This window comes from Eurosta solidaginis, chromosome 1 (assembly GCF_040869045.1).
Source record: "Eurosta solidaginis isolate ZX-2024a chromosome 1, ASM4086904v1, whole genome shotgun sequence".
NCBI classification, from domain to species: Eukaryota; Metazoa; Arthropoda; class Insecta; order Diptera; family Tephritidae; genus Eurosta; species Eurosta solidaginis.
In genome coordinates, this window is record NC_090319.1 from 395,677,028 (window position 1) to 395,692,975 (window position 15,948).

Sequence of the window (15,948 nt, forward strand, 5' to 3'; positions counted from 1 at the left end):
CAACATTTTTGGATGTTATTAAATTATTTATTCATTAGTAAATTCAGTTTATTCGTTGATTAAACTGCATTGAACTTATGAAATTAAATTAATTGAAATAAAACTAATTTCAATTAATTTAAACAATTTTTTTCTGAATTGAACTATTTAAAATTAAATTATCATAGTTGGATACATTTAAATCATTTTTAATGAAACAATTAAAATAAGAATTAACAATTGTTTTTAAACAATTTTGAGTATCAAATTACTTTTATTGGTATCTACTCAGAAGAACAAACAAATATCAAATAAATAATTTTGGGGCCTCATTCTCTATTGCGAAACAAGCATTCCTTTCGCCCATTGTGAATTTACACAAGTGAAAAATCTTTCTATTCCTCCATTGCCATACCTGCCTGTCAAATATTAACTGACGGCTGTCGCGAATAGCCAGAGAATGGACGAAAGGTTGGTTTTTTGCTCGCGGTTAATAAATTGAAGTGCCAAGAATTGCCCATTTGTGTTTCAAACCAACTTTTCTTTTAAATGTGTCTACAAAAAATCAGATTACATAATAATATTCACTATAAAATCGAGTTAATTTTAAAAATGCAATATAGCATCATTTTCTCAATAGATTTTTGCAACAGTTTTGTAGACGACTGGTATATATATAAAACTGATTTGAAATGCAGATGGGCAATGTTGTCCCCGAAAAAGTGTTGCTTTTTGCATTCTTCAGGAGTAAAATATGCTACTTTTAGTACTTTTTTCACATAAACTATTAGGTGAATATGGATGGACCTTTACTGGATTTAATTACCGAGATGCATCATTTGGTATTGCTTTCCATTACTAAGGCCGTGCTAAACTAATATGTCCATATTTTTGATGTCTTCATTATATATGTTTAATTTGTTCCCAAAAAAATCGAAACAGATCTTTGTTAAAACAAACTATTAGTATTCACGTCATATCCAACAAGGATCTTCGGCTGTACACCGCTACTGAAGAAATATGCTTTTGCCATTCCTACCTCAAGAACACCAAAACTGTCGTATTATACCTTATTTTGAAAATACTTTGCTAAAACAGTATTATTCTAAATATACAAAAAATTGTAACTCACTGTTGCTCGGTTGCCCTAAAACTCAGACAACTAAGATGAGGGAAATGTTACACTTAAGGATTGTAATTTAGAATATATGAATCCAGCTCGCTTCTGATCAGCATCTTCTGCGGCGGGATGGCCTAGAAGGTTTAATGTGGTCATATTTGCTAATCGTTCCTAAGATGGTCGGGCTAGTATTTTAATGGTGCTTTGTTACTGGAAAGTGCCGGATCTATATCAGGCAAAGGACCATCAACATCGATAACACTCCACAAAATCTTCGGGAGAGTGTCTTTATCGCTAATGCAACAACAGCAACGACAACAAAATCTTCTGGTTCTAGGCCGACTGCAGCTGGGATAGTATATGCCCTGACATATTTTGGTAAATAATAACTTGGTAACATAAGTAATACATCATGAATTCAACTGTCAAGAAATTTTGGGGCATCTTCTGATTAAGTTTGTTATTTTTATTTGGAAGAGCATATGTTTGCTTTGTTACTGGAACGTGCCGGATCTATATCAGGCAAAGGACCACCAACATCGATAACACTCCACCAAATCTTCGGGAGAGTGTCTTTATCGCTAATGCAACAACAGCAACGACAACAACATCTTCTGGTTCTAGGCCGACTGCAACTGGGATAGTGTATGCCCTGACATATTTTGGTAAATAATAACTTGGTAACATAAGTAATACATCATGAATTCAACTGTCAAGAAATTTTGGGGCATCTTCTGATTAAGTTTGTTATTTTTATTTGGAAGATCATATGTTTCACTCCCGACTCTCAACGCCAAATCAACAAAGCAGATGAACAGAACATGTCAGTGAATTTTAAGGGATGGAAACACATTTAAGAGTATCACGATCACTTCCAAGTGTGACTATAAAACTTTTCATCGAGCCCGGAAAAGTTCAACTAAATAACTGACGTATATACCTACAATATATGACTAACACATGTTTCTTTTATGTCCGTTTTTTCAATGAAAATTTCAACTGCAATTGAAGTTGAGGTCAGTTTACTTTGGTCGCATTCATCGAATTTTACTGCTCATTACAGCTAAAGTGACCAAATTGAATTCTTTACTTTTATTCGATCCTAAAACTAATGTAAACTCGCACTGGTCCTTTGTATTCAATTTTACATTTGCGGTAGGTGGCACTGATATGCTGAAAAAAACAGTTTCTGTAATGGCTTTCGTAGCAAGGTATTTATTTTTCAACACCTATTTTTTCAAAGCGGGTAAAAATTTTACCCTCTTCTGACCGTCGAAAATACATCACTACCGTTTCAGATAGTGTACATCTTCTGTCTTTTTTTATTTACTTCACCTGGTGATTCCACCATGGCCGACAGCATGATAGGAAATAGGAGTAGAAAAATAAATACCTTGCTACGAAAGCCATTACAGAAATTGCTTTTTACAGCATATCTAACGCCAATGCAAAAATGAATACAAAGGACCTGTGCGAGTTAACATTACTACTTTTAGGATCGAATAAAAATAAAAAATTCAATTTGGCCACTTTAACTGATCTCAATTTCGGATTTAAATGTCGGAATTAAAACATATTCTCTTCTAATATATAATAGCAAACTTAATCAAACCCAAAAATTCTTGACAGTTGAATTCATGATGTAGGTATTACTAATGTTACCAAGTTATTATTTACCAAAATATATCGGCGGCCACCGTGGTGTGATGGTAGCGTGCTCCGCCTATCACACCGTATGCCCTGGGTTCAACTCCCGGGAAAAGCAACATCAAAATTTTAGAAATAAGATTTTTCAATTAGAAGAAAATTTTTCTAAGCGGGGTCGCCCCTCGGCAGTGTCTGGCAAGCGCTCCGATTGTATTTCTGCCATGAAAAGCTCTCAGTGAAAACTCATCTGCCTTGCAGATGCCGTTCGGAGTCGGCTTAAAACATGTAGGTCCCGTCCGGCCAATTTGTAGGGAAAAATAAAGAGGAGCACGACGCAAATTGGAAGAGAAGCTCGGCCTTAGATCTCTTCGGAGGTTATCGCGCCTTACATTTATTTTTTTATTTATATCAGGGGATAGACTAGCCCATGATACAGAAGGTAGTTCCACTCAAAATGTTTGACTTATTTGGAGATTTTTGAAGTTTCATAATGTTTGTTGTTTGGCCAGAATCGTTGCCATACTGTTACTGTTTAGGGCGAAATTGTGATTTTCTAAATGCAAATTTCCTTTAGGATGAAAACGAAATGATCATCTGAGACAAAAATAATATGCTTTAGCACGATTTATGTGCATATATATCGATTGAGAATACAGTAAAAGATGCAATTTTATTGAAAAATAGTGGATAATGACTCATACGTTGGTTAATGACTCATATCTATATGGCAGCTTGACCCCTAGACAGAATTATGAAATAAATAAAAAAAATAAAAAATGTGGACTTGTAGCCAATTTGTCAAGAAATTGCGGTGTCGGTTTATAAGGACCTCGTTTGAGCAAGCAATTGACAAACGTGTATGTTTTGCCAAATTTTTCTGAGCAAACGTACGTACACTTAAGAAGGCTATATTTCCTTGCTTTGTATGTTTCGATCCAAGTTTCTTCCACCAAAACAATTTTCGGGAGCTCGAAAAACTCATTAAAAACCTTTTCTAGGCTGATATTTCGTATTAAAATATTTCGAAGGCATGGGGCTAATTTTTTGTTTCTTTTTTATTTAAAATAACTATGACAGTAATTTAGTCGTATTCGTTAATATAAAATCCATCAAAATTAGAAAAATTCGCAATATTTTTCAATCTGGTAGCTTGTTTTTAGTGAAATTGTCATTGTCCCCGCAAAAGTCAAGTGGCTAACGTCACACGAAATGGAACTACCTCCATTTTTTGTATCATGGACTAGCCCAGCGGCATTCGGCCTAGAACCATAAGAGGCTGATCCGAAGCGAGCTAGATTCATATATTCTAAATTACAATCCTTAAGTGTAACATTCCCCTCATCTTACTGTTCTGATTTTTAGGGCTAAACAGCAACAGTGAGTTACAATTTTTTGTATATTTAGAACAGGCGAAGTTTTTTCAAAATTAGGTATAATACGACAATTTTGGGGTTCTTGTAGGAATGAGAAAAACATTTTTCGAAAGTCTTCAGTAGTACTGTACAGGGGAAGATCTTTGGTTGAATATGACACGCCATGACGTGAATGCAAATAGTTTGTTTTAACAAAGACCTGTTTAAATTTCTTTGGAACAAACCAAACATATGTATATAATGATAATATCAAAAATATGGAAGTATTAGTTTAGCACGGCCAACACCAAAGATACCTAAATGTTGAATTTCTGTAAGTAAATCCAGTAAAGGTCCATCGATATTCACCTAATAGTTTATGTGAAAAAAGTACTAAAATTGGCATATGTTACTCCTGGAAAATGCAAAAAACAACACTTTTTCGGGGACAACATTGGTGAAAAATTTTCAGATAGTCGAATGGCAGACCAAAGAAGAATTTAGAGCGAGACAATTGACGGCTTACTTCACCTGGTTATTGCACCATGGCTGTCGGTTATTATTTGAGAGGTAGGCATGGCAATGGAGGATTAGAAAGATTTTTCACTTGTATGAATCAAGGCGAATTCATTACAGGTGGTGTTATCCCATCAGCTGATTGCTTCTTCTTGATAATTTTCCATACAAAGCCTTGTACAAAAAAATGTCAGTTAATCGAAATCTATGAAAATTTTATTTTGACTTGACATTCAACTGCACGACGAATTGATTGAATTCGCTTTCCCACCACCTGTTAAAGATTCGCCTTGGTATGAATTCACAATTATCGCAAAGCGAATCCATACCAGGTGGTGACAAAACGAAAAAACTTTTAATTGATTTCGATTAATTGACATATTAAAGTACAAGGCGCCTTTGGAATGAAAATTATAGATTGTCGCAAATTTTATTTTGAAAATATTCAAGTCTGCATATGCCAAGGAACTAGCATATATTGTTTTTTTTTTTTAATTAGCCTCTGAGACTGATTCTGCTTCCTATATTCATTGACTGGTATGTAATGTTGAATTTTTTAGCTGCGCCCATGTCTGCGTTCGTAGTAATGAATAAACCGGTTGAATGAATTTGAAGCGCTGTTAGTTTGTCAAGTGCAACGGCGGAGGTATCAAAGCAAATTTCGTAATATTTTGAGCTGGACGATAAGTAGTTATTAGCAATATGTTGCTCCATTACTGTAACACTCGAAGCAACGTTAGAAATTCCTTTATAGTAATTTTCTATTTAAATGTGGTTGTTTTATTAATAAACAATCGAGTGTAGAAACGCTTGCGCTTTACAAGTGTCCAACAAAACTTAGATAGTGAGTTATCTAAGGTTTTGGGTTATTTTATGTTTTGTACGGCGGTGCGGATCAGCAAACGACCTTGCTATGTACAATTGTTTCGTTTGAGGGGGCTTGTTGTTATGCTGTGTGTGTGGAATTCGACCAATAATATTTGTTGTTGTATTCTGCAAAAGTTTACCAACTGGAAACGAAAATGTATGCAATTACTTATTACAAAACGGCTCTTATTGTATTTATCCTCTTTGGTTTAACTGTGTCCTAACCATCCACTAGAAATGCAAGCGCCGCAAACCACGCCAATAGGGCTGATCACATTCAACACGGCGTCTACAGACCACAACCACAATAAAGCAAAGCTTGACGACAACCGTAGCCAAGCATTGGCAAACAGTAGCGACAAATTTAGAAAAAAAATATGAATTATGTTTAAAAAACGCCCAAAAGAAAGAATGATTTTAGATTTTATTGCCTGTTATTTACTTCTATTTTAGTTTTTATTGACAAAATAAAAAGGACGCCACTCACTGTCGCTCCCCAAAAATAGAATTAGGTTTAATTTGGCTACAACAGCTTTCGTGATTGATTGTCGTGCTGCTCTCTCGCGCCGAAAATAACGACGTTCATAAGAACAGGTGTAAAAATAATGTGACAGATGTGGCGGCTACACCGCCGTCGTTGTAAGGTTCTATCTACGGTATTGTGCGTAACACTAATGACCGAGACAAAATGAAGTTTTTCATATAGATGCAATCCTATGCATGCCAGTAACATCGCCACAATCACCCAAGATGTTGCTTTTGTAAATATGAAGGAACTTCAGACTTGGCAATTGAAGATTATTTCGCTTTCTCCATTCACGTAAAAAGTTTTGCGAATCACTGTTATAAACATTCTCACTATACAAGGAAAATACTTACTAACACATTTTGTGTCCTATTCATTTGTTAAATTGCAAAAATGTTACCAACGAGTGTGAAAGCACCCTAAACCAAAGCAAATGTTAAATTCTTCTTCTTTGCTTGCAACAAAAGTTGGAAGCAGTGTTGCCAGAACTTTTTCAGAAAAAAGGCTAGATTAACAAAGAAAGGGTAAATAAAACAAGTAAGGAAGGCTAAGTTCGGGTGTAACCGAACATTACATACTCAGCTGAGAGCTTTGGAGACAAAATAAGGGAAAATCACCATGTAGGAAAATGAACCTAGGGTGACCCTGGAATGTGTTTGTATGACATGGGTATCAAATGGAAGGTATTAAAGAGTATTTTAAAAGGGAGTCGCCCATAGTTCTAAAGGTGGACCAGGGGTGACTCTAGAATGTGTTTGTACGATATGGGTATGAAATGAATGGTGTTAAGGAGTATTTTAAAAGGGAGTGAGCCTTAGTTCTATATGTAGACGCTTTTTCCAGATATCGCCATATAGGTGGACCAGGGGTGACTCTATAAAGTGTTTGTACGATATGGGTATCAAATTAAAGGTATTAATGAGGTTTTTAAAAGGAAGTGGCCCTTAGTTGTATATGTGAAGGCGTTTTCGAGATATCGACCAAAATGTGGACCAGGGTGACCCAGAACATCATCTGTCGGGTACCGCTATGGCATTTTTCTCATTTTTCGTAATTTTCGATTTCGAAAAAGTGGGCGCGGTTATAGTCGGATTTCGGCCATTTTTTGTACCAAGATAAAGTGAGTTCAGATAAGTACGCGAACTGAGTTTAGTAAAGATATATCGGCTTTTGCTCAAGTTGTCGTTTTAACGGCCGAGCGGAAGAATAGACGGTCGACTGTGTATAAAAACTGGGGTGGCTTCCACCGATTTCGCCCATTTTCACAGAAAACAGTTACCGTATGAAAAGGGAAACTTAATTATTTCATTAAATAGAATTGTGATTCGATAAAGTTTATGTGTGAAAACGGTATAAGAAAAAAACTAAAAGTTTAAGGCAACTTTCTTTTTTTATTAATTTTTTTCATAAAAGACATAACAGAATACAAAATTTAATTTAATTTTTACTCCAAAACATTTAAACAATAATATATCGGCAATTTGATGCTTGTGAGTGTACCCAGCCTGTAGCAGCAATATAGGAGCATTACATATGTATATGCACAGCGGTATCTTTCAAAATATTATGCCTGTTGACATAGCGTTGATGTTGCCTTAATAAAGTTACTACGCCTCGATTTCTGCCTACCATAATGCCAACATTATCTGTTCCTTATCCCCTTGAATTTTTTAAATCTAGCCCAAATTCATTAAATGTTCTTAAAATTGAATCTACATAAAACTGTTTATCTGAAAAGAGCTAAAAAGAGTCAGGGTGGTGGGAAAGCGAATTCAACCAATTCGCCGTGCAGAAGAATGCCAAATCAAAAGAAAATTTTAATTGATTTCGATTAACTGACATCACGGCGAGGTACTGAATTCGCCATGTCTTCATTATTTAAAAGAAATAAACAAGTTTGCTGCAAAAAATAAAATTTTCAAATAATAATCAAAATTAGCTGAACATTTCTTTTGCAGGAGCCATTTCTATGTGCAGCCGCAAAGTTCTGCATATAATAAAATAGTTTGTGAGCTAAAGGCCGATTGCACCTGCTTTCTATCATAGGAAATCAAGCGCATCGTACATATGGTAGACACGTAGTCAAAATAAAGTAGATGGTTAAGTTAGTGCCAGCTTTTGTTCTTATATTCTTATTAGCTATCTGACAAAGAATCCGCAGCTAACTTTTCTATCAGCAGTATCGCAGAAGCGACGGATGCTTAGTATGTTTGTCGATAAAGCTTTGGAATGCAGTGTGACTGGATTACTTTGTTTCTGCCAAAGCCTACCTCAGCTACGTTAAGCAGAGAACCCGTGGATGTCTGTGCAACTACAATAGCTCTATTATTACCTCTTTCCCCTCAAAAGCACAATTAGCACTATTGTGGGCTGTTTTACGGAGGCTCTGTCATTATGTCAGCTTGCAATTGCAGCTCCGACTTTTTGAGAAAGTGGTATAGGGTGGCAGCTTTTGGCCTGTTCATCGTGTAGGTTTCCCGCTCTGCAATCGTTTATCCCTAGTTATGTCTGCTAAACAAGTAGCAGCCCCCTAAAAACTGACTCAAACCGGCTGCAGATTACAGAAGGGCACTAGGAATTATAGAGCTTCTCAATACCAAGATTACGGTATATAAATTACAGAATCGGATGTAAAATAACCAATTTATAATAAAACATCATTTCGGCTGTTCTAAGGACGATGAAACCAATTTTTTTCCGACACCCTCACAACATATCGATCTCTTCAAACTTTTCTATTCCTTAGAAAGTAGAAGTTATGTGGAAAGACAGGCGGCTTCCCAATATGGCTTAACAGATTATTTTGTCATATTGAATGGGACGATCTCCAACTTAATATAGATGCTCCTTTTTAAATAAAAATATTTGTAATAAGACTTTTTTATTAATATCCCGGGTCTTACACAACTCTACTTCACACTGTACTAAACATACCACTTACAAACATTAGAAATATCGAAATTTTTAAACTGTCCCTCCGTACACCAGGTGAATCATGCTAAATTTGACCTCACTCAATGAAATTGACCACCTTTTGACTTTAGCAAACTGTTGGGAAAACAAAATTCGCTTGGCAACAACTATTGCCCCAAATTAATTGATATTACAAAACACCAAATGCTTTCAAATTTACTTGTAAAGCCAAACCGCCTCCGCCCAATTGTATTAGAATAAAAACCATTTTTTTATTTATTTTTTTTTTACCACACATCAGAAATTCACGCCAACCGGTTCTTTTAAACCAGATTCACATAGTACTTATAGGAGCTTAGAGGAAAGTGGTATGCCACTTAGCTCTAAGCATAGCTTTTGTTTGTAAATTCCAATGAAAATTTTAAAGTAAGGCGTTGTTTGTAAATATGCACCAAACAATATTTATTTGCCAGAAACTAACTAGACCGGGTGCAATGAACCCTACTTCAGCTTTTAAACGTTATTGCTGATTTTATGTTTAAAAAAGGTGCATTGGATATTCCGATACTGGCCTAAATTAAAAGATACAAGGTTACCTTAACTAAAATGTGGATAGATATAAATAAATCTGAATGATTTGAGCCACATTTCCCAGAAGAGAACGCGCTTTCAATTCTTTTTCTTGGATCATTACCATTTTTAGGATGGTTGGAAAGGATGCGTTCCCCATCCTCACTTGCTCCCAGCTTAAGGCAACAAATTTGTTAAATTTTAGTTTTTCCAGTTAAAAAGAGTTTACGGCGATCCCTTTACCATAAATAATTAAAAAACAAAAATACAAGAGAAAAATTGTAAGTTTACAAACGGCGATGGTTACTAGGACATGTTTCGGAATTTCACTTCTTCATCAGCTAGCTTTTCGGTAGCTGAGCATTAAACTCGTATCTCCAACATTCATATCAGTGCAAAGGCAGATGCCTTTAGCTGCTTAGCCATATGAATGTCCCGTTGTTCGCTGCACAATTGGTTTCTAATATGGCTGGGTAGTAAAGTCATCTGCCTTTACACTGATATGAATGTTGGAGATACGAGTTTAATGCTCAGCTACCGAAAAGCTAGCTGATGAAGAAGTGAAATTCCGAAACATGTCCTAGTAACCATCGCCGTTTGTAAACTTACAATTTTTCTCTAATATGAATGGGGGACTCATGAAAGCATAATAAGGTGTAAAATTATATCCATTTACACACACTGTTATATGAACGCACCTAGTAATATTCTTGATAAACTTGATTGTTTGTTTATCATCTGTATTATTGCCAAACAAAAATTTTTTGATTGTTATACAAATTAAAAAATGCCAAGATTAAGTGAAAAATCAAAACTAAAACGTCTTTGCTTGCTAATTTTGGAGATTTCTGATGAAAATGCCTGCTGTAATGTCTGCAAGGTTGCATTCCTTTGAGTTTACCGCGTTTACACAATGAAATGTGCGCGGTAATTTATACAAATTGTGTAAATGATTTTGCATACAAAATTTGACAGCTCGTTTAGGCACTAGATAAATTTATACGTTTACATACTTTATAAGGCATTTATAAGGTTACATGAGTCCCCCTAATAACAAAAACCATTGTGTAAAGCAATATGAGCAAAGCTCGCTAATTAAATACATATGAAAACAGAATAATGTTGAAAAAAAAAGTTTAAAAGCCCACTTAAACTTGGAAACTTAATTTTTTCCATCTCTGTTACAGAATTTTTTAATTTTTTGAACAATCTTCAATACCAATTCAATCCTAAAATATTGCAAATATTTTGTTAGACCGAGTTTACAAACGAATATTTTTGTTGCTCACTATAGGCAACTTCTCTTTTGGTGTTGCGCATGCAAATTTTTGACAGTTCTTTCTCAACAATTTTTTTCAAGGCGAAGAATGAATTGTATAGAATTTGATGGAAAGCACACTCGTTTAGGTACACAAAACAAAAGTGAGCTGGCATTAGTCGCATCCGGATTCATCCCAGACTTACAAGCCAACCTAATAAAACCGCACTGCGTTTTTTTAGCGCACGCAAACAACCGACGTTTTTTGCTCTAACCCAAATAAGCATGCGTTGCGACAATGTAAAGCATGTGTGCAAACGTCAAATCTAACACCCCTATTCTTCATTTCGATTACGTTCCCGTTCTACGCTCCGCTTTAAGCTGAAGACATTGGTGCTTTATCGGTAACCGTATCGGTAACCTTTTAACAGCTGATTCGACCAACCTTATGAGAATCAATGCAATCGATTATTGGTGCCGCTAAGGTCGTAACCGTATCGTAGCCAACCAATTGGTTTTTGGTTTACCGTCGTAACGATAAACAGCTGATTACGTTAGGGATACGACAAACGGCACCAATGACTCCAGCTTTAATCGAAGTTCGGTATTCTGCATTACGACGGAATCGTAACGAGAAGAGGAAGAGCAAATGATTTTTCGAAATCAGCTGTTTGTACGGAATGTGTGAACATTGGAACAAAATAAATTTAAAAAAAATTTTAAAAAACACTGAAAAACGTTTATGTTTCATTATCCACGCCATTTTGTACAAAAAAAGCAATATAATATATTGCCGCAGTTTTATATTTTTTTGAGTAAAGTGCTTTCATAATTGTAAGTGTGTTTTTGTCGTTCTTTTGGGAAATCCCCTACCGTGGCCACCAAGTTTTGTTAAATCAGATTCCTGGACGATTATAGTTGACGTTTTCTGAATTTTGTAGATAATAATTTCTTTGCACTGGCCTAGAATACTTTATAAACATTTATTTATTCTCTCTGCAAGGATTGTTTACGTTTTCGCTTCACCTTCCCGCTACTCCGGCAGCTTGCTTTGGCATATAACTGGACCCAACGAACAGACACAAATTATATAATGGAATCTATAGCCGCTGTATTATTTGTGGAGTTGGAGAGCAACGCATACGAAAATGGCCAGGCGAGAATGGAAAGGCAAATATTGCGAGATTTGTGTAATCCATTTGAGATGAGTGACGAATTGTAAGAAATTGAACTTAAAGGTGGTAAATTTTAATAACTTATTTTCTTACTTAGGTTCAAAAAAAAACTTTCGTCTTAATAAGGATGCTTTCAAGTACATATGTGTTAGATACTTTTGTGGGGCAAATTCGTCCAAGGACTTCGGCATCGACATCTGCCCTTAATATTGTAGTAGCTGCTTTGAGATTTTTTGCAGAAGCCAGTTACCAGCATGGAATAAAATAAAAATAAATGTAAGGCGCGATAACCTCCGAAGAGATCTTAGGCCGAGCTTCTCTTCCAATTTGCGTCGTGCTCCTCTTGGTTTTCCCTACAAATTGGTCGGACGGGACCTACATGTTTTATCTCTCCAAGGCAGATGAGTTTTCACTGAGACCTTTTCATGGCAGAAATACACTCGGAGCGCTTGCCAAACACTGCCGAGGGGCGACCCAGCTTAGAAAAATTTTCTTCTAATTGAAAAACCTTATTTCTAAAATTTTGATGTTGCTTTGCCCGGGGAGTGAACCCAGGGCATACGGTGTGTTAGGCGGAGCACGCTACCATCACACCACGGTGGCCACCAGCATGAAATAGGGGTGGATTATAATGTAGGAATGGTAGAGTCAGCAGTGTCAAAGTCACTGTCTATGTTTCTGGATGTAATGCAACCAAAATTATGCCCTCAGTGGATAACATTTGAACAAAGTGAAGAGGAGAATATACAAGCGAAGCAAGAATTCTATGCGAAGGCTAGCTTCCCAGGAGTCATCATATCCCGCTTTGTTGCCATTAAATTAGCCAACGTCTCATACTGCACTTGTGTTGGAAACATATAAAAAACAATCACCATGAAGCCTTTTACGTTTCTCAACAAGTTTTACTACATTTTTGTTAAAATTCTGTTATAAATTAAGAAAAAAATAAAACGAAAATAATTTTCCGCCAACAAATTTGCAACTTAGAAAAACGGAACTACGAAATGCAGAATACACAAAATCGAACGATTCGAAGTTGGATCGAAAGAGATTGGACACAGAATACCAAAATTGCCAAATCGAAAAAATTCCAATCCAAGTCGAAATGCAGAATAGGGCTGTAAATGTCACGCAGAACAAAAATTGGAAATCGAGTTAGGTTTTCACGCAGCAAATTCAATTTGGGTTGCTCTCATACAAGTTGTATGTGCATGAGAGATTTTTGACAGAAAATGATTTGCGTGCATTTATATTAGGTTGGCTTTTTACAGCATTTTTTGCATGGTATTTTGCACGCACATGCGTACATGCCTATGTTATATTTAGATACATAAGTTGATACCATTCTTCCATTGCTGCCTGCTACCTTCAGCTGTCGGCGTGAAGTATAAAACTAAAAAATAGATGATGAATGCATTCGCATGATCACACAAACTTGTAAACGCGTAATGTCATATTTGTATCACAAGCTGCATTTTGTCAGCTTCAGTGTCGAGGTTATTTCACGTTCACCATGGCGCATACGCAACGTGCAATGGTCTCGTCCATATCTGTAATTACTTATTTACCAAAACAAATGTTTAAAGGTAATGGTAGGGTGTCTTACCATTAAAAGTTGTTATACTCAGTTGAGCAGAGCTCACAGAGTATATTAAGTTTGATTGGATAACGGTTGGTTGTACATATATAAAGGAATCGAGATAGATATAGACTTCCATATATCAAAATAATCAGGATCGAAAAAAAATTCGATTAAGCCATGTCCGTCCGTCCGTCCGTCCGTTAACACGATAACTTGAGTAAATTTTGAGGTATCTTGATGAAATTTGGTATGTAGGTTCCAGAGCATTCATCTCAGATCGCTATTTAAAATGAACGATATCGGACTATAACCACGCCCACTTTTTCGATATCGAAAATTTCGAAAAACCGAAAAAGTGCGATAATTCATTACCAAAGACAGATAAAGCGACGAAACTTAGTAGATGAGTTGAATTTATGACGCAGAATAGAAAATTAGTAAAATTTTGGAAAACGGACGTGGCACCGCCCACTTTTAAAAGAAGGCAATTTAAAACTTTAGCAAGCTGTAATTTGTCAGTCGTTGAAGATATCATGATGAAGTTTGGCAGGGACGTTACTCCTATTAATATATGTATGCCCAATAAAAATTAGCAAAATCGGAGAAGGACCACGCCCACTTTTAAAAAAAAAAAATTTAAAGTAAAATTTTAACAAAAAAATTAATATCTTTACAGTATATAAGTAAATTATGTCAACATTCAACTCCAGTAATGATATGGTGCACCAAAATACAAAAATAAAAGAAAATTTCAAAATGGGCGTGGCTCCGCCCTTTTTCATTTAATTTGTCTAGGATACTTTTAACGCCATAAGTCGAACAAAAATTAACCAATCCTTTTGAAATTTGGTAGGGGCATAGATTTTATGATGCTAACTGTTTTCTGTGAAAACGGGCGAAATCGGTTGATGCCACGCCCAGTTTTTATACACAGTCGTTCGTCTGTCCTTCCGCATGGCCGTTAACACGATAACTTGAGGAAAAATCGACATATCTTTAATGAACTTAGTTCACGTACTTACTTGAACTCACTTTATCTTGGTATGAAAAATGAACGAAATCCGACAATGACCACGCCCACTTTTTCGATATCGAAAATTATGAAAAATGAAAAAAATGCCATAAATCTATACCAAATACGAAAAAGGGGATGAAACATGGTGAGGTAATTGGATTGGTTTATTGACGCGAAATATAACTTTAGAAAAAACTTTATAAAATGGTTGTGACACCTACCATATTAAGTAGAAGAAAATGAAAAAGTTCTGCAGGGCGAAATAAAAAACCCTTAAAATCTTGGCAGGTATCACATATATAAATAAATTAACGGTATCCAACAGATGATGTTCTGGGTCACCCTGGTCCACATTTTGGTCGATATCTGGAAAACGCCTTCACATATATAACTACCACCACTCCCTTTTAAAACTCTCATTAATACCTTTAATTTGATACCCATATCGTACAAACACATTCTAGAGTCACCCCTGGTCCACCTTTATGGCGATATTTCGAAACGGCGTCCACCTATAGAACTAAGGCCCACTCCCTTTTAAAACCCTCATTAATACCTTTAATTTGATACACATATGGTACAAACAAATTCTAGGGTCACACCTGGTCCACCTTTATGGCGATATCTCGAAACGGCGTCCACATGTGGAACTAAGCATCACTCCCTTTTAAAATACTCATTAATACATTTCTTTTGATACCCATATTATACAAACAAATTCTAGGGTCACCCCTGGTCCACCTTTATGGCGATATCTCGAAACGGCGTCCACTTATGGAACTAAGGATTACTCCCTTTTAAAATACTCATTAACATCTTTCGTTTGATACCCATATTGTACAAACGCATTCTAGGGTCACACCTGGTCCACCTTTATGGCGATATCTCGAAACGGCGTCCACCTGTGGAACTAAGCTTCACTCCCTTTTAAAATACTCATTAACACCTTTCTTTTGATACCCATATTGTACAAACAAATTCTAGGGTCACCCCTGGTCCACCTTTGTGGCGATATCTCGAAACGGCGTCCACCTATGGAACTAAGGATTACTCTCTTTTAAAATACTCATTAACACCTTTCTTTTGATACCCATATTGTACAAACAAATTCTGGGGTCACCCCTGGTCCACCTTTATGGCGATATCTCGAAACTGCGTCCACCTATGGAACTAAGGATTACTCCGTTTTAAAATACTCATTAACACCTTTCATTTGATACCCATATCGTACAAACGCATTCTAGAGTCAGCCCTGGTCCACCTTTATGGCGATATCTCGAAAAGGCGACCACCTATACAACTACCACCACTCCCTTTTAAAACCCTCCTTAATACCTTTAATTTGATACCCATATTGTACAAACGCATTCTAGGGTCACACCTGGTCCACCTTTATGGCGATATCTCGAAACGGCGTCCACCTGTGGA